Here is a 23,418-nt window from a genome sequence, read left to right on the forward strand (position 1 = left end):
AATTTTTTTGAGAACCTCCATACTGTTTTTCATAGTGGCTATATCAATTTACATTCCCACCAACCTTGCACAAAGGTTCTCTTCTCTCCACATCCTTGCCAGCGTTTCTTATCTCTTTTTTTTTTTTTTTTCTGATAGCCATTCTGACAAGCGTGATGTGTTATCTCATTGTGGCTTTGCACTGCCCTAATGTTGAGGACCTTTTCATGTACCTTTTGGTCATCTGAATATCTTGGGGAAATGTCTATTCAGGTCCGTTGCCAATTTTTCAGTTAGATTATTATTATTATTATTATTTGCTATTCAGTTATACGGGTTTTTATATATTTTGAATGTTAACCCCTTATCAGATACATGATTTGCAAATATTTTCTGCCATTCTGTAAGCTACCGTTTCATTTTGTTGATCGTCTCTTTTGACTTCCAGAAGCTTTTAACTTGGATGTGGTCCCACTTGTTTATTGTTCATTTTGTTGTTTGTGCTTTAACTGTCATATCCAAAAAATCATTGCCAAGACCCATGTCAACAAATGTCTTTCCTGTGTTTTCTTCTAGGAGGTTTGTGGTTTCAGGTCTTACATTTAGGTCTTTAATTCATTTCAATTTAATTTTTGTGAGTGGTGTAGGTATAAAATAGGGCTTCAGAGTTTCTGATTCAAGAGGTCTGGGATAGGGCCTAATAATGTACATTTCTAATAAGTTCCAGGTGACCACACTTTGAAAACTGCTATCATAGATGTTTTTCCCTGCTCATCCACTTACTAGATCTTGTAACATCACTCTGGCACTTGCCCCTTTCTCCATAATCAAACTGCCCCTCATTACTGGATCACTGCATCTCAATGCACAAATTTGCTGTTATTTCTGCTATTAAAAAAATACTTCTTGACCACAGTTCTCTCTACTCTTTGTCTTAATGCTTTGACTTTCATTGAAATATAACCTCTTGAAGAGCTATCTATTTTCACTGCCTCCAATTCATCTTCATTCTTTTTTTAAAAAATAAATTTATTTATTATGTATTTTTGGCTGCATTATGTCTTCGTTGCCGCACACAGGCTTTCTCTAGCTGTGGCGAGCGGGAGCTAGTCTTCGTTGTGGCGCACGGGCTTCTCTTGTTCCAGAGCATGGGCTCTAGGTGAACAGGCTTAGTTGATCTGCAGCATGTGGGATCTTCCCAGACCAGGGATCGAACCCATGTGCCCTGCATTGGCAGGTCTTAACCACTTTGCCATCAGGGAAGTCCCATCTTCATTGTTTCTTCAGCCCACTCCAAATCAAATTTTGCCAGCATCTCACTTCCAATACCACAAAAATTATACTCAAGGTCACTTGTATTAAAGCTATTGGTCAATTCTCAGACTTCACCCTTCTCCTGTCAGCAGCATTTGATACATTTTATCCCTTCCTGCTCTTTAATAAACTTTCTTCATGTAGCTTCCAAAGACACCACACTCGGCTTTTCTTCTACCTCAACAGCTGCTATTCAGTCTTCTTTGCTGGTTCCTCCTCTTCTCCCTGATCTCAATCTTTGGATTTTGTATCTTCACTCATTCCTTGGTGACCATTTCTCATCTTCCCCCCAAATCTGCTCTCCCAGCACAGTTACTGGCAGTTTCATTCATCCAGTTCCTCAGACCAAAAACATGGAGTCATCCTGGCCTCTTCAAAACCCACATTCACACCAGGAAAACCTTATTCACTCTACCATCAAAACATATCCAGAAACTGACTATTTCTCACGATATCTACTGCTTCTACCCTGCTCTGAGCTGCTCTCATTTCTCACCTGAATACTGAAATAACCTTCTAACTGGTCTTCCAGCTTCTACCCTTTTCCATGGGAGCAGCACCTGTCCTTTCTCTCTCTGACTTCCTCTCTCACTAACACCCTCCAACTCACTCTGCTCCATACCACCAACCTTGCTTTTCCTACAACACACCAGGCCTTCTCCTTGAGTACTTGCTTGGTGTCCCTTCTTCCTGGAAAACTCTTGCCCCAGATAACCACGTGGCTCACACTAGCACCTTCTTCAAATCACTGTTCAAAATATGCCTCAGTGGGTCAACCCCAACCATCCTACTTTAACGGAAAGCAAGAATCCTCACTCTACACGCCCAGCACTCCTGAGAACAATTACCTGGCTCAACTTTTTTTTTTCCCCATAGCTCTTAACATTCCCAACATACTCTAGTATGTTATTTGTGTTTGCTTCTTCGCTGACCCTCCTGCTTTCTCTAAAATGTAAACTCTGCAGGAATTTTGTCATTCACTGATACACATCCCAAATGGCCGGAACAGTGTCTGGCACTTAGTAGCCTTTCAGCCAATACTTTTGAATGTACGGTTTCCCCTTCCTTATCACAAGCGCTGCATGTTCTAACATGTTATGGCTTACTCCAGCCTCTTCTCTCACTTCCCATATCTCATGGCAGTCTAGATCAGAGCTATCCTATAGAAATATAATGTGCACCAATATATAATTGCAAATCTTCTAGGAGTCACATTTAAAAAGTAAAAAGAGATAACTGAGGAGCTGTTCAGCAGCAGCTGCTGCCTCCTGCCTTCCTTTGCCACCGCCACCCCACAGCATAGCAGAAGAGACAGACCCTGGCACCGTAAGTGTGGACAGCCAGCCCTCAGCCCCAGCAGCTAGTTCACTGCCTCCAGCCCAACGATTCTGAAAACCATTCCTCACTGGAAAGAAAAATCCCTTTTGAGAGGAGACAAGAAGGTGGAGTAGAAGGAAGTGAGCTCACCTCTTCTTATGGAAACACCAAAATCACAACTAACTGCTGAACAACCACTGACAAAAAAAATGCTGGAACCTACCCAAAAAAATACTCTACATCCAAAGACAAAGAAGAAGTCACAACAAGATGGTAGACAGGGTGCAACTGCGATAAAATCAAATCCCTACACACTGGGTGCATGACCCACAAACTGGAAAATAATTATACCACAGAAGTTCTTCCACAGGACTGAAAGTTCTGAGCCCCCACATCAGCCTCCCCAGCCTGGGGTTCTAGCAATGGGAGGAGGAGCCCCCAGAGAATCTAGCTTTGAAGGCCAGTGAGGTTTAATCACAGGATTCCACAGGACCGGGGGAAACAGAAACTCCACTCTTATAGGGTGCACGCATGGTCACGTGCACACCAGGACCAAGGGAAAAAAGTGGTAACCTCATCAGAGACTGGGCCAGACTTACCTGCTAGTATTAGAGGGTCTCCTGTGGAGGTGGAGGGTAGCTGTGGCTCGCTGCAGGGACAAGGACACTGGCGGCAGTAGTTCTGGGGAGTACTCATTGGCATGAGCCCTCTTGGAGGCCACCATTTTCTCACCAAGACTGGGCCCCACCCAACAGCCTGTAGGCTCCAGTGCTGGGATGCCTCAGGCCAAAATACCAACAGGATGGGAATACAGCCCAACCCATCAGCAGACAGGCTGCTTAAAGTGTTCCTGAGCACACAGCTTCCTGCTAAACGCACTCCCTGACACAGCCCTGCCCACCAGAGGGACAAGACCCTGCTCCACTCACCAGTGAGCAGGAACCTGTCCCTCCCATTAGGAAGCCTGCACAACAAGCCTCTCAGACAGCCTCATCCACCAGGGGATAGCCATTAAAAGACAGAACTACAACCCTGCAGCCTGTGGAACACAATCTGCAATCACAGAAAGTTAGACAAAATGAGATGGCAGAGGAATATGTCCCAGATAAAGGAACAAGGTAAAACCCCAAAAGGACAACTAAGTGAAATGGAGATAGGCAATCTACCTGAAAAAGAATTCCGAGTAACGATAGTTAAGATGATCCAGGATCTCAGAAATAGAATGGAGGCACAGATGGAGAAGATACAAGAAATGTTTAACAAAGACCTAGAAGAACTAAAGAAGAAACAAATAGAGATGAATAATACAATAACTGAAATGAAAACTACACTAGAAGGAATGAATAGAATAACTGAGACAGAAGAACGGATAAGTGATCTGGAAGAGAGTGGTGTCTTTATTCTGCTGCGGAACAAAGTAAAGGAAAAAGAAAGAAAAGAAATGAAAACAGTCTAAGAGACCTCTGGGACAACAGTAAATGCACCAACATTTGCATTATAGGTGTCCCAGAAGGAGAACAAAGAGAGAAAGGGCCTGAGAAAATATTTGAAGAAACAGTAGCTGAAAACTTCCCCAACACAGGAAAGGAAACACTCACCCAGTTTAGGAAGTGCAGAGAGTCCCAGGCAGGATAAATCCAGGAAGGAACATACCAAAACATGTGACAATCAAATTGACCAAGATTAAAGACGAAAAAAATATTAAAATCAACAAATAACATACAGGGGAACTCCCGTAAGGTTATCGGCTGATTTCTCAGCAGAAACTGCAGGCCAGAAAGGCACAATATATTTAAAGTGAAGAAAGTGAAGAAACTACAACCAAGAATACCCAGCAAGGCTATCATTCAGATTCGACAGGAAAATCAAAAGCTTTACAGACAAGCAAAACCTAAGAGAATTCAGCACACCAGACCAGCTTTGCAACAAATGCTAAAGGGAATTCTCTAGGCAGAAAAGAAAAGGCCAAAGCTAGAAACAAAATTATGAATGGAAAAGCTCACCAGTAATGGCAAACTTACAGTAGAGATAGGAAATCATCTGCAGACAAATATGATATCAAAATCAGCAATTGTGAGGGGAGCACAAATGCAATAAACTGGAAATGCATTTGAAATTAAAACACCAGCAACTTAAGACAATCTTGTTCATATACAGACTGCTGTATCAAAACCTCATGGTAACTGCAAACCGAAAATCTACAGTAGATACACACACAAAAAAAGAAAAAGGAATCCAAACACAACACTAAAGATAGTCAAATCACAAGAGAAGAGAACAAAAGAGGATGGGAAGAAAAAAGACCTATAAAAACAAATCCAAAACAATTAACAAAATGACAGTAAGAACACACATATCGATAATTACATTAAATGTAAATGAATTAAATGCTCCAACCAAATGACACAGACCAGCTGAATGGATACAAAAACAAGACCCATATATATTCTGTTTAAAAGAGACCCACTTCAGATCTAGAGACACATACAGACTGAAAGTTAGGGGATGGAAAAAGTTATTCCATGCAAATGGAAGTCAAAAGAAAGCTGGAGTAGCAATACTCATATCAGACAAATAGACTTTAAAATACTGTTACAAGAGACCGTTACAAGAGACAAAGAAGGACACTACATAATGATCAAGGGATTAATCTAAGAAGAAGATACAACAATTGTATATATATATATGTACCCAACACAGGAGCACCTCAATATATAAGGCAAATACTAACAGCTATAAAAGGAGAAATCAACAGTAACACAATAATAGTGGGGGACTTTTAACACCCCACTATTATCAGTGGATAAATATCCAGACAGAAAATAAGGAAACACAGGCCTTAAATTATATATTAGACCAGATGGACTTAACTGATATTTATAGAGCTTTCCATCCAAAAGCAGCAGAATACACATTCTTCTCAAATGCACATGGAATATTCTCCAGGATTGATCACATGCTGGGCCACAAAGTGAGCCTTGGTCAATTTAAGAAAACTGAAATCATACCAAGCATCTTTTCCAACCACAATGAGATTAGAAATCAACTACAAGAAAAAAACTTTAAAAAACAACAAAACACGTGGAGGCTAAAAATTATGCTACTAAACAATCAATGGATCACTGAAGAAATCAAAGAGGAAATCAAAAAATATCTAGAGACAAATGAAAATGAAAGCACAACGATCCAAAACCTATGGGATGCAGCAAAAGCAATTCTAAGAGGAAAGTTTACAGCAATATAATCTTACCTCAGGAAACAAGAATAACCTAAAATAACCGAACCTTACACCTAAATCAACTAGAGAAAGAAGAACAAACAAAACCCAAAGTTAGTAGAAGGAACAAAATCATAAAAATCAGAGCAGAAATAAATGAAATAGAGGCAAAGAAAACAATACAAAAGATGAATGAAACTAAAAGCTGGTTCTTTGAAAAGATAAACAAAATTGATAAACCTTTAGCCAGACTCATCAAGAAAAAGAGGGAGAGGGCTCAAATCAATAAAATTAGAACTGAAAAAGAAGTTAAAGCTGTCACCACAGAATACAAAGGATCATAAGAGACTACTACAAGCAACTAAGTGCCAATAAAATGGACCTAGAAGAAATGGACAAATTCTTAGGTACAATCTCCTAAGACTGAACCAGGAATAAATAGAAAATATGAACAGACCAATCACAAGTACTGACATTGAAACTGATTTTAAAATTCTCAATAAACAGAAGTCCAGGACCAGATGGCTTCACAGGCAAATTCTATCAAACATTTAGAGAATAGTTAACACCTATCTTTCTGAAACTCTTCCAAAAATTTGCAGAGGAAGGAACACTCCCAAACTCATTCTGTGAGGGAACCATCACCCTGATAACAAAACCAAACAAAGATATCACACAAAAAAAGAAAATTACAGGCCAGTATCACTGATGAACACAGACACAAAAATCCTCAACAAAATACTAGAAAACTGAATCCAACAATACATTAAAAGGATCACACACCATGATCAAGTAGGATTAAAATCAGGAACAAGACAAGGATGTCCACTCTTGCCACTTGTATTCAACATAGTTTTGGAAGTCCTAGCCACGGCAATCAGAGAAGAAAAAGCAATAAAGGGAATCCACATTGGAAAAGCAGACGTAAAACTGTCACTGTTTGCAGATGACATGATACTATACATAGAAAATCCTAAAGATGCTACCAGAAAACTACCAGAGCTCATCAATGAATTTGGTAAAGCTGCAGGATACAAAATTAATACACAGAAATCTGTTGTATTTCTATACACTAACAACAAAAGATCAGAAAGGGAAATTAAAGAAGCAATCCCATTTACCATTGCATCAAAAAGAATAAAACACCTAGGAATAAACCTACCTGAGGAGATAAAAGACCTATACTCCAAAAACTATTACAATTCAGATGAAGGAAATCAAAGATGACACAGATAGAAAAATATACCTTGTTCTTGGATTGGAAGAATCAATATTGTCTAAATCACTATACTACCCAAAGCAATCTACAGATTCAATGCAATCCCTATCAAATTACCAATGGCATTTTTCATAGAACTAGAACAAAAATTTTTTAATTCGTATGGAGACACACAAGACCCCGAAGAGCCAAAGTAATCTTGAGAAAGAAAAACAGAGCTGGAGGAATCAGGCTCGCTGACTGCAAACTATACTACAAAGCTACAGTTATCAAAACAGTATGGTCCTGGCACAAAAACAGAAATATAGATCAATGGAACAGACAGAAAGCCCAGAAATAAACCCACGCACCTCTGGTCAATTAATGTACAACAAAGTAGGCAAGTCTATACAATGGAGAAAAGACAGTTTCTTCAATAAATGGTACTGGGAAAACTGGACAGCCTCATGTACAAAAATGAAATTAGAACACTCTTTAACACCATACCCAAAAATAAACTCAAAATGGATTAAAGACCTAAGTGTTAGACCCGATACTCTAAAACCCTTCGAGGAAAACGTAGGCAGAACACTCTTTGACATAAATCACAGCAATATCTTTGTTTTGATCCATCTACTGGAGTAATAGAAATAAAAACCAAAATAAACAAATGGGACCTAATTAAACTCAAAAGCTTTTGCACAGCAAAGGAAACCATAAACAAAATGAAAAGACAACACACAGAATGGGAGAAAATATTTACAAACACTGCTACCAACAGGGGATTAATCTCCAAAATTTACAAACAGCTCATCGGGCCCAATATCAAAAAAAGAAACCATGCCATCAAAAAATGGGCAGGAGACCTAAATAGACATTTCTCCAAAGAAGACATACAGATGGCCAAGAGGCACATGAAATGCTGCTCAACATCACTAATTATTAGAGAAATGCAAATCAAAACTACAATGAGATGTCACTTCACACCAGTCAGAATGGCCATCATAGTAAAGTCTAGAAACAACAAATGCTGGAGAGGGTGTGGAGAAAGGGAACTCCTCCTACACTGTTGGTGGGAATGTAATTGGTACAGCCACTATGAAGAACAGTATGGAGGCTCCTTAAGAAACTAAAAATAGAGCTACCATATGATACAGCAATCCCACTCCTGGGCATATATCCAGAGAAAAATACGGTTTGAAAGGTTACATGCACCCCAGTGTTCATTGCAGCACTGTTTACAATAGCCAAGACATGGAAGCAACCTAAATGTCCATTGACAGATGAATGGATAAAGAAGAAGCGGTACATATATACAATGTATTATTACTCGGCCATTAGGAAGAAGGAAATAAGGCCATTTGCAGCAACATGGATGCACCTGGAGACTATCATGTTAAGTGAGAAAGACAAATAGTATGTGATATCGCTTATATGCAGAATCTAAATAAAAATGACACAAATGAACTTATTACAAAACTGAAACAGACTCACAGACTTAGTGAAAGAACTTATGGTTACTGGGGTAGGGAGGGTGTGGAGGGAGGGACAGACTGGGAGTTTGGGATTGACATGTACACACTGCTATATTTAAAATAGATAACCAACAAGGACCTATTGTATAGTACAGGAAACCCTGCTCAATACTCTGTAATAACCTAAATGGGAGAATTTGAAAAAGAATAGATACCCGTATATGTATAACAATCACTTTGCTGTACACAAACTAACACAACATTGTTAATCAACTATACTCCAATAGGAAATAAAATTTTTTTCAAAAAGTAAAAAGAAACAGGTGAAATTAATTTACTTAACCTAATATATCCAAAATATTATGTCAACATATAATTAATATTAAGAAGTTATGAAATTTTACACATTCTTTTACAAATACTAAACCTTTGGAATCTGGTGTGTATTTTATACCAACTTTACACCACAATTTGGATTCTAAATTGTCATCAGAAATATTCGATCTGTATTTAAATTTAATAAAATTTACTTTCAGAAAGTAGGTTCACATGTTGTTAGTTGTTCCAAGTATACTGAAGCAGATGTTAATTTTTAAGCTTAAATTAATAAAATTAAATAAAACTAAAATTCAGTGTCTCAGTCGCATTTGCTATATTTCAAGTGTTCAACAGCTGCATGTGACAAAGGGCTACCATAGTGGACAGAGCAGTTCTTGGCCTTGCAGCTCCAAGCAGTCTGCGCCCCCTCTTGCCTCTGGCCCTTTTCAACTGCAGTCTCTCCACCTGGAAGAGGGTCCTCTTTGCTCCATCACCACCCCTCTTCATTTGGCTCATTTGCTGTCTGTCTCTCCTCTGTGTTCCACAAACACCCTGTTCTATTACAGTACGTTGTCACACTGTTATTATGGATTGGCCACAAAGTTCATTCGGGTTTTTCCTTAACATCTTAAGGAAAAGCCCAAACGAACTTTGTGGCCAACCCAATATAATTGTCTGATTCAATGTCTATTTAGCGTAGTGACTTACACATGAGAGTTACTATGTATAATTGTTAAATAAATGTATAAGCCCATGACATTTCTGCCAACTGAAATTTCAGTCATCCTTTCATTTCTAGTTCAAATCACTTCTCCCTAGGAACTCTAGGCAGACCAGCCCACAGTAAACAGTCTCTCCTTTGTACTCCCAAACTACTTGAAGTCCATATTACTCACAGACCATTTATTAGAATGGTTTTACTTATGTACAAATTCTACTCCCCCAACTAGATAACGAACACTGGAAGAGCAGGAATTCTGGAAAAGAAAATTACCTACATATTAGGTGTTCACAAAATTATTAAATGTATTGCCTGGTTTGAATCTTGTGTCTGGTAATTGCATTTTCCTGGATAATCCAATGAAACTTTTTTTTCTTGTTTTAACTATGATGTTAAAGCCTACTTTCTTTCAGGGACTTCCCTGGTGGTCCAGTGGCTAAGACTCTGCGCTCCCAATGCAGGGGGCCTGGGTTCAACCTCTGGTCAGGTAATTAGATCCCACATGCTGCAACTAAGAGTTTGCATGCTGCAACTAAAAGATCGTAGATCCCGAGAGTCACAACTAAGACCGTAGAAGATCGTAGATCCCGAGAGTCACAACTAAGACCCGACGCAGCCAAATAAATTAATTTAAAAAATAAACCCTCCTTTCTTTCCACCTTTTGACTGGATTTTAAAAGCAATATTTCATAAAGAAAAACTACTTTCTGAATGACTCCATCTACATGTATATGTAGTAAATCATTCATCAAAATATCTTTTGTCTCACAAACTTCTTCATTTATCTGGAATTGGTCAGATCTGATTCATTGTCTAGTCTATCAGTACAGGGTATGTGTCCATCTCTCTGAAGATAAAAGTAATCAATCATTCATCAAAATGTTGTTATATACCAACCTTGTTCATTTCATTTATCAGTGATGAGCTAGATCCTAAATAATCAATTAAGAACAAAGCTTATTTCTCCCTTTTGCAAAAAGGTATCCTTCAGTCGTCAGGCTAAAGGGGAAAAGAGCAAACCAAACTATAAAACTGCTGCCAAATCTGCTCTGTGTGATTTACTGCAAGCATTAAAAATCTCTTCTCTGTTTCTCTACCAGATTGGAAAAGAGAAGAAAGACGAGTGGGTTCAGTTATCATAAATAAATCAGAGCTTCTCAGCTTCTCACATGTTTTATCAACATAGTCCTAATTAAGAACAAATTTGCCTAATTAAGAGGCAAAGCGGGACCTGCCTGTGGGTAGATATGAGCCTGGAGACCCACTCCCTGTAATTGTTCCATTCATAATAACGATCATGGTGTTCTGGCATGACAGAAGCCAAAAGTCTACACTTTCCAGGAGAATGAATGAATGTAGAAATCTTATTTTGGTGCCTCAATTAGTATTAATAGAGCCCTTTTCCCCATTCTCTCCTATTTTCCCAACTAATGCCCCCTTGTTATCTTAGCAGAGGTGGGGATTAATCAGGGTATAATATAGTTGAAAAACACCTAGGGTGGAGGGAATTAGGAATTCTGGGTATTGAATTTTGAGTTGGCAAAAAAATTATATAACGTTCTGTTGCCTTGACAATTATTTACATCTTTCAGGGGTTGTTCATCTTGTCATGTACTTTGTCTTCCCAAGGACATTATAGGTTTCTATAAATTGTGGAGTGATTTAGGTGCCACTCCCAAAAGCCTGGCACATGCCTTACACTTAATGAGCAACCAATTAATTGTTATTGGTTTTACCTCAATCAGTAGTTTAAACTGAACAGACTTGGAAATTGAACAACTAATCATATCAATAAGATCCTGAAAAAATGGTTTTTGAAAAAGAACAAACACTGAAACACATAAGTATTTCAGAATTCAGCATATAACTGAAAAAAAGATATGCTTGATTTCATAGGTATTTTGTTGTAGAGCACATTTCTTCACAATAAAAAAAAAAGCATCTGAATGCTTTCTTTTAAGGGAAAATGAACAGGAAATTGTCAGTGTTTTCAAACCATGCCCTCAGTTTCACAGATGATCCAAAATTAAAAAGTCTACACATCAGAAAGTGATGATGCACTCGTTAACTACTCTTTTTGGCCTCACTTTAGTTTACAAATTCCCTCCCTGTAATAATCAAGATTACAAAGCCAAAGTAGTAAGTAATAGGAAAGTCAATTCCAAATATATGCAAAAATACAAAAAACAGTAATTAACTTTATCCATCACCCATCTTCAAGAATTATCATCTCATAGCCAATTTGTTTCTTCTATACTCCTACCCACTATTCTCCTCCCATGTTCTTTTGAAGCATTTCACATATATAATTTCATCCCTGAATATTTCACTGTTACTTCTAAAGGATAAGTATTTTGAAGACAGCCACAACACTGCTAGTACACATAAAAATGAATAAAAATTCCTTAATGTCAACTATGCACAGAATACTCAAAAGTTCAAATGTTTCATAAATGCCATTTTTTTACACATTGTTTATTTGAATCAGGAGGCAGTTAAAGTCCACACATTGCAATCCGTTGATATGTAGTTTATGTTTCTTTTAAATCGCTGTGTTTACTCTCCCTCTCTTGCTGGTCCTTTCACTCTTCCTTTCTCCCCTCTTCCAATCTTTCATATGCACTCTTTCTCCTTACAGTTTATTTGAAGAAACCCAGTTGTTTGTCCTTGAGAGATTTATATAATCCAGATTTTTGTAACTGCATCCCCATAGCATAATTTAATATAATCCTCGATCCTCTGTACTTCCTCTAAATTGCTAAGTTGAATCTAGACAGGTTTTTTTTTCAAAGCTACTTCAGAGGAGGTGGCGTGCTCTTCCATCAAGGGCCACATAATGTCTCATCTGTCTTGGATTTAGCACCCTCAGCTTTTAATGCCTCTATCCATCAATTTAATATGAGTTTCTAAAAAAATGATATTCTAATTCAAAGTTACCTCCATTTAAATACATGAAAAGACAGATGACAGCCTCCTTATTTTAAGATTGAAAACATCTTAGTTTACACAGACAGAGCATTTCATAAAATTTAACAGTCATTCATGCCAAACAAGCTTAGTAAACAAGAAATCAAAATTCCTTAGAATTTAAGAACGGGTCAGATATACACTATAAAATACACATTGGATAAATGATTAAGAACAAAGCCATAGGAAAAGAAAACAAGAAAAAAATGACTCTAACATACAAGGCAGATTTAATTTAAAAAATACTAAATAGTACTGAAGGAAATTTGAAATATAATCAATAAAATTAGAAACTCAAAAGAGAGTTATATAGAGTTGGAGAGATAATTCATGAGCTGGATTATGAACTAAAAGGGAAACCCAGGATGTACGGAGAAAGAGATGGAAAATATGACAGCATGAAACATAAAGTGTAGCAGAAATTCTAACAAAGATCTTATTAAAGAGAATGCATTTTCCAGAAAGAGGAAATAAAGAGAGTGGGTGGTGTGACTCTGATCTCCAGCTTTACAGCATGAGGAACTCTGTGGATTCACTCACCAGTGAAACTAGTGAAAATTATTTTAAAACAACCAGTTAAAATCTCTGGACATGGCTGAAGGACATATACAGCAAATATAGAAACACACATTCAAGAAAATTTTCTACAATTTAAGAATATTGAGAGTCTCTGGTATTTGAACTGAGATCTGCTTCCTCCTTCCTCCCTCCTCCCTCCTAACTCAGCAAGAGGGAAACTTTACTCCAGACTGGATACAGCCAAGAACGCAGGGATCCAGCTCTCAGTTTGAGGGATACAATCCCAGGACAGGCAGTATGTTAGTATTTCTTTTCCTACCCCCACCTATCTGTTACTGAGGCTAAGTTATGGGCAAGTGTAGGTGAGAGGTGGCTCTCTCTTCCTCTGCCCAGCCCCCAAGAAGGCTGTATCCTGGGTGTGGTGCTGATGAGAATATTGAGCCCCAGTCATCATTCTCCTGGTTTGTAAAGCGGTGATTCTGTGCTGCAAGAGTCAAACAAAAAGATCTGAAGGTATCGTCCCCTCCCCACCACCACTGAGCACTCAGCTCCTAAATTGGGAGTGTCACTGACAGAGAAGCTTGCCATTGTCCCCTCTTCCACCTCCATAGCCATAACTCAGAGATTTTGCCTTGAGGGAGAGCAGGTCATAAACCAGGGAGCTATTCTCTTCCAAAAGGAACTGACTTCATTTGCAACAGAGTGTGGAGAAGTTCAAGCCTACCAGTGCTCTCAACTTTAGTAGAGGTTGTGGTAAGGGCAATTGGGGTATTGGTAGAATCACTGGACATAAAAGCTAAACTGTAAACTGGCTAGTTTGTGTGAGAGAATCTGGGAAGGACATAGCTGGGCAGAGACTGCCTGAAGTCAGAAAAAAATCTCAACAGACTTCCAGAACTATCCCTTCAAAGGATTCTGAATTTCACTGGTTCAGCTGGTGAGCAATTTATGCACCAGGGCATTGTTGAAAGTAATTAAACAATCACCTAGCAATTAGTAGAGTTCAACATCTGGCTAAGGTAAGGGACAGAGTCAGCCAAAGAGAACCCCAAAAAAACCACTGTTAACCCAGGGTGACTGTAGACATAACCCAAGAATATGCTCCCTGAGGAGCAATATCAGAACTTACCAGTGCAAGAGAGAAATAGACTCTACTAAAATAGTACAGCCAGTTACTTGACCAATAAGCTAGCAAATAACAATAACAAGCTCCAGAGGGAGGCACCAGTACCCAAAGTTACTACAATGTATTATCTAAAATATCTAATTTCCAACAAAAATTAGTCATACAAGGAAACAGGAGAGTATAACCCATACACTGGGGAAAAAAATCAGGCAACAGAAACTGCCTGTGAGAGCAACTAGATATCAAATTTAACAAAATCTTCAAAGCAGCCATTATAAATATGTTCAAAGAACTAAAGGAAACCATGATTAAAGAGCAAAAAAGGCATTATGAAATGTGGCAGCAAGTAGAGATCATCAATAAACAGGAATTATAATAAAGAACAGAATGGCAATTCTAGAGTTGAAAATTACAATAACTGAAGTGAAAAATTCACTAAAAGGGCCAATAGTAGATTTGAATTAGCAGAAGTAATAATAAGCAAATCTAAAAAAAGAGCAATAAAGATTATGCAACCTGAAGAATAGAAAGAATGAAGAAAAAATGAACAAAACTTCAAAGAAGTGTGGGACACTATTAAGTGCTGCAATATTTGAAGAAATAATGGCTGACAACTTCTCAAATCTGTTGAAAAACAATAATCTACACATCCAGGAAGCTCAACAAACTCCAGGTAGGAAAACACAAAGAGATCCACAAACTGAAACATCATAGTAAAAATAGTGAAAACCAAAGATAAGGAGAAAATCTTTACAGAAGAAAAAAAATGACTTATCACTGCAAGGGAATCCCAATAGGATTAAAATCTGACTTCTCAGCAGAAACAATGGAGGCCAGAAGGCAGTGGAATAATATATTCAGAGTGTTCAAAGAAACTATTAACTAAGAATGCTGTATTCAGCAAATCTATCTTTAAAAAATAAAAGCAAATTAAAGATACTCCCAGATAAATAAAAACAGAGAACCTGTTACTAGCAGCAGACCCTCCTTACAAGAAATTTTAAAGGAAATTAATCAGACTGAAAGTAAGTGACCCCAAATAGTCATAATTCAATTATTGTGAAAAAGCAAAGAGCACCAGTAAAGGTAATTATGAAATTATAAAAATAGCATAAATGCATATTTTACTCCTTTCTTCTACTCAATTTAAAAAGCAATTGTATAAAACATCATGTATATAATATATTCTTGGGCCTATAACATATAAAATTGTAATATATTTGCTGATAACAGCGCAAAGTACATAGTAGCAAAGCTGTATTGGGCTAAATAAGGAAATAACTCCAGATGGTAACTTGATTCTGCAAGAATAAATGAAAAGAACCAGAAATGATAAATAAAAAGGTTAATATAACAAAAATAATAAATATATACTTGCTCTTTCTCCTCTCAGCTAAGCTAGTCTAAAAGACAAAATTATATAAAGTAATAATTATAACGATGTATTATTGGGTTTGTAACATTTATAGATGTAACATGTATAGCAATATTAACAGAAAACATAGGAAAGGGAATAGAGCTATGTAAGAGTAATTTTTCTAAATCTCACTGGAATTAAGTTAATATAAATGTGAAGTGGATTCTGATAAGTTAAGATGTATATTATAAGCCCTAGAGCAACCATTAAGAAAGTTACTTTAAAAACATACAGTGCAAAAACAATGGGTTTTGAAATTAAAATGCTATATTAGATAATATTAATTCAATGTAAAAGAAAGCAGTAAAGGAGGAACAGAGGAACAAAAAAGACATAACACACATAGAAAACACAAAGTAAAATGGCAAATATAAATCCAAGTACAGGCATACCTAGAAGATATTGCAGGTTTGGTTCTAGACCACCATAATAAAACAAACATCACAACACAGCAAGTCACAAGGATTTTGTGGTTTCCCATTGTATATAAAAGTTATATTTACACTATAATGTACTCTATTAAGTATGCAATAGCATTATGTCTGAAAAAACAATGTACAACCTTAATTTTAAATAATTTATTGCACACAATATTGTAAGTCAAATAATTTATTGCACACAATATTGTAAGTCAACTATACTCCAATAACTTTTTAAAAACTAAATAGGGACTTCCCTGGTGGCACAGTGGATAAGACTCCGTGCTCCCAATGCAAGGGGCCCAGGTTCGATCCCTGATCAGGGAACTAGATCCCACATGCATGCTGCAACTAACAGTTCACATGCCACCAACTAAGGAGCTGCAGAGTTGCAACTAAGGAGCTGGTGAGTTGCAACTAAGGAGCTGGCGAGCTGCAACTAAGGAGCCTGCCTGCCGCAACTAAGACCCCACACAACCAAATAAGTAAATACATAAATAAATAATAAAGTGAATATGTGTGTTTTCTTAATAAATAAATAAAAATAAAAACACTTTGTTGCTAAAAAATGCTAACCATCATCTGAGCCTTCAGCAAGTTGTAGTAACATCAAAGGTTACTCACCATAGCTCACCATAAGAAATATAATAATAATGAAAAAGTTTGAAATATTGCAAAAATAACCAAAATATGACACAGAGACATGAAGTGAGCAAATGCTGTTGGAAAAATGGCACCAAGAGATTTGCTCAATGCCACAAACATTCCTTTGTAAAACAACACAATATCTGCAAAGTGCAATAAAGTGAAGCACAATAAAACCAATTATGCCTATATCAATAATCACATTAAATGTAACTACATTAAACAATTCAAAGGCAGACATTGTCAGACTGGATTAAAAACAAGATCCAACTATATGCTATCTACAGAAGAGACATTTTAGATTCAAAATACAAACAGATTCTAAGTTAAGGGATGGAAAAAGATATATTATACAAACAGTAACCACAAGAAACCTGGAGTGGCTATACTAATGTCAGAAAAAATACACATAAAAAAAATGTTGCTAGGGCTTCCCTGGTGGCGCAGTGGTTGAGAGTCTGCCTGCCGATGCAGGGGACACGGGTTCGTGCCCCGGTCTGGGAGGATCCCACGTGCCGTGAAGCGGCTGGGCCCGTGAGCCGTGGCTGCTGGGCCTGCGCGTCCGGAGCCTGTGCTCTGCAACAGGAGAGGCCACAACAGTGAGAGGCCCACGTACCGCAAAAATAAAATCAAATAAGTTGTTGCTAGGGCTTCCCTGGTGGCGCAGTGGTTGAGAGTCCGCCTGCCAATGCAGGGGACACGGGTTTGTGCCCCAGTCCGGGAAGATCCCACATGCCACGTAGCAGCTGGGCCTGTGAGCCATGGCCGCTGAGCCTGTGCGTCTGGAGTCTGTGCTCTGCAACGGGAGAGGCCACAACAGTGAGAGGCCCGCGTACCGCAAAAAAAAAAAAAATGTTGCTAGACGTAGAGTGACATTTTATAATGATTAAAGAGTCAATCCATGAGGAAGACATAACAATTATAAGCAAATGTGCACCTAATAGAACATAAAAACATATGAAGCAAAACTGAAAATGAAGGGAGAAAGAGATAAGTCAATAATAATAGTTTGGGACTTCCCTGGTGGTCCAGGGGTTAAAAATCCACCTCCCAATGCAGGGGACGTGGGTTTGATCCCTGGTGGGGGAAATAAGATCCCAAATGCTGCGGGGCAACTAAACCAGTGCACCACAACTACTGACCACACGGGCCACAACTAGAGAGCCCGTGTGCCGCAACTACAGAGCACATGCGCTGCAATGAGGATCCTGCACACTACAGTGGAGGATCCCACATGCCACAACAAAGATCTGCATACAACAACTAAGACCTGACGCAGCCAAAATTAAAAAATAAGTATTTTTTAAAAAGCAATAATAGTTTAAGATTTCAACACTACACTTTCAATAAAAGATAGAACAATGAGCTAGAAGATCAACAAGGAAATAGAAGATTTGGACAACACTATAAACCAACCATTTATAGAATATTCATACAACACTCCACAAAACAGGAACAGAATATACATTCTTTCCAAGTATACATGGGACATTCTCTAGGACAGACCATAGACCATAAAACAAACCTCAATGAATTTAAAGTGCAGAAGACAGAAATAATAAAAAGATTGTCTTAATGAAGAAGACAGGATAGAAATAATTAAAAGATTAAAAGGATAGACATGATACTAAAATATGCTTTCCAACACTAGAAATCAATAGCAATAAAAACTGGAAAATTCAGAAATGTATGGGAATTAAACAATATACTCCTAAATAATCAATGCATCAAAGAAGAAATCAAAAAGGAACTCTAAAAGTACTCCAAAATGAATAAAAATGAAGACACATACCAAAACTTAAGGGATGCAGCAAAAGCAGTGCTCACAAAGACATTTATAGCTGTAAATACTTATTTTGCAAAAAAAATGACATTTCAAACCAATAACCTAAACTTCTATTTTAAGATACTGGAAAAAGAAAAGTGAAATAAACCTAAAGCAAGAAGAAAAGAATAGCAGCTTAGAGTGGAAATTAATGAAATAGAGGATAGAAAAATAATAAAGAAAATCACTTAAACAGAAAGCTGATTCTCTAAAAAAAATTGACAAAACTTTAGCTTCATTAATCAAGACAAAAGAGGTGAGTCTCAAATTACTAGAATTAGAAATGAAATGAAAGAAGGGACACTCCTAATGATCTTACAGAAATAATAAGGACTGTAAAACAAATACTAAAAACAACTGTATGCTAACAAATTTGATAACCTAGCTAAAATAGGCAAAGTACTAGAAACATACAAACTACTAAAATGAACTCAAAAAGAAAAAGACAATCTGAATAGACCTATAACAAATGAAGATATTAAATTACAAATCAAAACACTACCCAAAATGATCATTTCAACAGATGCAGAAGAAGCTTTGAAAATATTCAATAACATTTTATGATAAAATTCTCAACAAATTAGGAATAGACAGAAAATACCTTAACATAATAAAGACCATACACAAAAAGCCCACAATTAACATCATACTGAACAGTGAAAACCAGACAGCTTTCCCTGAAACTAAAAGATCAGGAACAAGGCAAGATACCCATTCTTCTTACCTCTATACAACATTGTACTATGAGTCCTAGCCACAGCAATTACACACACAGAGAGAGAGAGAGAGAGAGAGAGAGAGAGAGAGAGAGAAAGGGAGGGCATCCAAACTGGACAGCAAGAGGTAAAATTATTTCTGTTTGCAGATGAGACAATGTGATATGTAGAAAACCTTAGACTAAAAAATACACACACACACACACGACCAAAAAGAAAAAAAATCTGCTAGAATAAATTAATTCAGAAAAGTTGGAGATTGGTTCAAGATGGTGGAGTAGAAGGATGAGCGCTCACTCCCTCTCACGCGAGGACCGGAATCACAACTAACTGCTGAACAGCCATCGACAGGAAGCCACTGGAAGTCACCAAAAAAGATACCCCACATCCAAGGACAAAGGAGAAACCGCAATGAAATGGTAGGAGGGGCAAAAACACAATAAAATCAAATCCCATAATTGCTGAGTTGGTGACTCACAAACTGGAGAACACTTATACCACAGAAGTCCACCCACTGGAGTGAAGGTTCTGAGCCCCACGTCAGGCTTCCCAACCTGGGGGTCCGGCAATGGGAGGAGGAATTCCCAGAGAATCAGACTTTGAAGGCAAGCGGGATTTGATTGCAGGACTTTGACAGGACTGGGGAAAACAGAGACTCCACTCTTGGAGAGCACACACAAAGTAGTATGCACATCAGGACCCAAGGGAAGGAGCAGTGACCCCACAGGAGACTGAACCAGACCTACCTGCTAGAGTTGGAAGGTCTCCTGCAGGGACGAGGGGTGGCTGTGGCTCAACATGGGGACAAGGAAATTGGCAGCAGACGTTCTGGGAAGTACTCCTTGGCATGACCCCCTTCCCAGAGTCTGACATTAGCATCACCAAAGAGCAGGGTAGGCTCCAGTGCTGGGTTGCCTCAGGCCAAACAACCAACAGGGAGAGAACCCAGCCCCACCCATCAGCAGACAAGCGGATTAAAGTTTTTCTGAGCTCTGCCCAACACAGCAACAGCCAGCTCTACCCACCACCTGTTCCTCCCATCAGGAAGTTTACACAAGCCTCTTAGACAGCCTATTCCACCAGAGGGTAGACAGCAGAAGCAAGAAGAACTACAATCCTGCAGGCTGTGGAACGAAAACCACATTCACAGAAACACAGACAAAATGAAAAGGCAGAGGACTAGGTACCAGATGAAGGAACAAGATAAAACCCCAGAAAAACAATTAAATGAAGTGAAGATAGGCAACCTTCCAGAAAAAAAATTAAGAATAATGATAGTGAAGATGATCCAGGACCTCGGAAAAAGAATGGAGGCAAAGATCAAGAAGATGCAAGAAATGTTTAATAAAGACCTAGAAGAATTAAAGAACAAACAGATATGAACAATACAATAACTGAAATGAAAAATACACTAGAAGGAATCAATAGCAGAATAACTGAGGCAGAAGAACCGATAAGTGACCTGGAAGACAGAATGGTGGAATTCACTACCGTGGAACAGAATAAAGAAAAAAGAATGAAAAGAAATGAAGAAGCCTAAGAGACCTCTGGGACAACATTAAACGCACCAATATTCGCATTATTGGGGACCCAGAAGGAGAAGATAGAGGAAAAGGACCCAAGAAAATATTAGAAGAGATTATAGTCAAAAACTTTCCTAACATGGGAAAGAAAATAGCCACCCAAGTCCAGGAAGCGCAGAGAGTCCCATACAGGATAACCCAAGGAGAAACATGCTGAGACACATAGTAATCAAACTGACAAAAATTAAACACAAAGAAAAAAATTAAAAGCAACAAAGGAAAAATGACAAATAATGTACAAGGGAACTCCCATAAGGTTAACAGCTGATTTCTCAGCAGAAACTCTACAAGCCAGAAGGGAGTGTCACTATATATTTAAAGTGATGAAAGGGAAGAAACTACAACCAAGATTATTCTACCCAGCAAGGATCACATTCCGATTCAACAGGGAAATCAAAAGCTTTACAGGCAAGCAAAAGCTAAGAGAATTCAACACCACCAAACCAGCTCTACAATAAATGCTAAAGGAAATTCTCTAAGGGGGAAACAAGAGAAGAAAAGGACCTACAAAAACAAACCCAGTTTTCTGCTCGTGGACGCCGCCGAGTAAGCATCGTTGACGTCTCCCCCCACCCTCCACTGCCGTTATGTCTAAGTCAGAGTCACCCAAAGAGCCCGAACAGCTGCGGAAGCTCTTCATCGGAGGTTTGAGCTTTGAAACAACCGATGAGAGTGTGAGGAGCCATTTTGAGCAGTGGGGAACGCTCACAGATTGTGTGGTAATGAGGGATCCAAACACCAAACGCTCCAGAGGCTTCGGGTTTGTCACATATGCCACTGTGGAGGAGGTGGATGCGGCCATGAAGGCAAGGCCACACAAGGTGGATGGAAGAGTTGTGGAACCAAAGAGGGCCGTCTCAAGAGAAGATTCTCAAAGACCTGGTGCCCACTTAACTGTGAAAAAGATTTTTGTTGGTGGCATTAAAGAAGATACTGAAGAACATCATCTAAGAGATTATTTTGAACAGTATGGGAAAATTGAAGTGATTGAAATCATGACTGACCGAGGCAGTGGCAAAAAGAGAGGCTTTGCTTTTGTAACCTTTGATGATCATGACTCTGTAGACAAGATTGTCATTCAGAAATACCACACTGAGAATGGCCACAACTGTGAAGTAAGGAAAGCCCTATCTAAGCAAGAGATGGCTAGTGCTTCATCCAGCCAAAGAGGTCGAAGTGGTTCTGGAAACTTTGGTGGTGGTCGTGGAGGTGGTTTTGATGGGAATGACAACTTTGGTTGTGGAGGAAACTTCAGTGGTCGAGGTGGCTTTGGTGGCAGCCGCGGTGGTGGTGGATATGGTGGCAGTGGGGACGCCTATAATGGATTTGGTAATGATGGAAGCAATTTTGGAGGTGGTGGAAGCTACAACGATTTTGGCAGCTACAACAATCAGTCTTCAAATTTTGGACCCATGAAAGAAGGAAACTTTGGAGGCAGAAGTTCTGGCCCCTATGGTGGTGGAGGCCAATACTTTGCCAAACCCCGAAACCAAGGTGGCTATGGTGGTTCCAGCAGCAGCAGTAGCTATGGCAGTGGCAGAAGGTTTTGATTACTGCCAGGAAACAACGCTTAGCAGGAGAGGAGAGCCAGAGAAGTGACAGGGAAGCTACAGGTTACAACAGATTTGTGAGCTCAGCCAAGCACAGTGGTGGCAGGGCCTAGCTGCTACAAAGAAGACATGTTTTAGACAATACTCATGTGTATGGGCAAAAAAACTCGAGGACTGTATTTGTGACTAATTGTATAACAGGTTATTTTAGTTTCTGTTCTGTGGAAAGTGTAAAGCATTCCAACAAAGGGTTTTAATGTAGATTTTTTTTTTTTTGCACCCATGCTGTTGATTACTAAATGTAATAGTCTGATCGTGACGCTAAATAAATGTGTCTTTTTTTTAACAACAACAACAAAAAAAAAACCCAAAATAATTAAAAACATGGTAATAGGAACATACATATCTATAATCACCTTAAATGTGAATGGATTAAATGCTCCAACTGAAAGACACAGACTGGCTGAATGGATACAAAAACAAGACCCGTATATATGCTGTCTACAAGAGACCCACTTCAGACCTAGGGACACATACAGACTGAAAGTGAGGGGATGGAAAAAGAGATTCCATGCAAATGGAAATCAAAAGAAAGCTGAAGTAGCAGTACTCATATCAGATAAAGTAGACTTTAAAATAAAGAATGTTACAAGAGACAAAGAAGGACACTACATAATGATAAAGGGATCAATCCAAGAAGATATAACAATTATAAATATATATGCACCCAACACAGGAGCACCTCAATACATAAGGCAATTGCTAACAGCTATAAAAGAGGAAATTGACAGTAACACAATAAGAGTGGGGGACTTTAACACCTCACTTACACCAATGGACAGATCATCCAAACAGAAAATTAATAAGGAAAAACAAGCTTTAAATGACACAGAAGACCAGATAGATTTAATTGATACTTATAGGACATTCCATCCAAAAACAGCAAATTAGAGTTTCTTCTCAAGTGCCCACAAATAATTCTCTAGGACAGATCACATCCTGGGTCACAAATCACGCCTCACTAAATTTAAGAAAATTGAAATCATATCAAGTATCTTTTCTGACCACAACACTATGAGATTAGAAATCAATTACAGGGAGAAAAACGTAAA

The 23,418-nt window shown here is 38.4% G+C and overlaps 1 long non-coding RNA gene and 1 pseudogene across 1 annotated transcript in view; one reads left to right on the plus strand and one right to left on the minus strand.

Moving 5' to 3' along the window:
* LOC137227903 (uncharacterized) overlaps positions 1-23,418 on the minus strand; it is an 85,422-nt gene that overhangs the window by 2,689 nt on the left and 59,315 nt on the right. The gene's annotated exons all lie outside the window — the stretch shown is intronic.
* On the plus strand, positions 21,284-22,638 carry LOC137227901 (heterogeneous nuclear ribonucleoprotein A1-like; annotated as a pseudogene).

The sequence above is a fragment of the Pseudorca crassidens genome, chromosome 7 (assembly GCF_039906515.1).
Source record: "Pseudorca crassidens isolate mPseCra1 chromosome 7, mPseCra1.hap1, whole genome shotgun sequence".
In the NCBI taxonomy this organism is placed as follows: Eukaryota; Metazoa; Chordata; class Mammalia; order Artiodactyla; family Delphinidae; genus Pseudorca; species Pseudorca crassidens.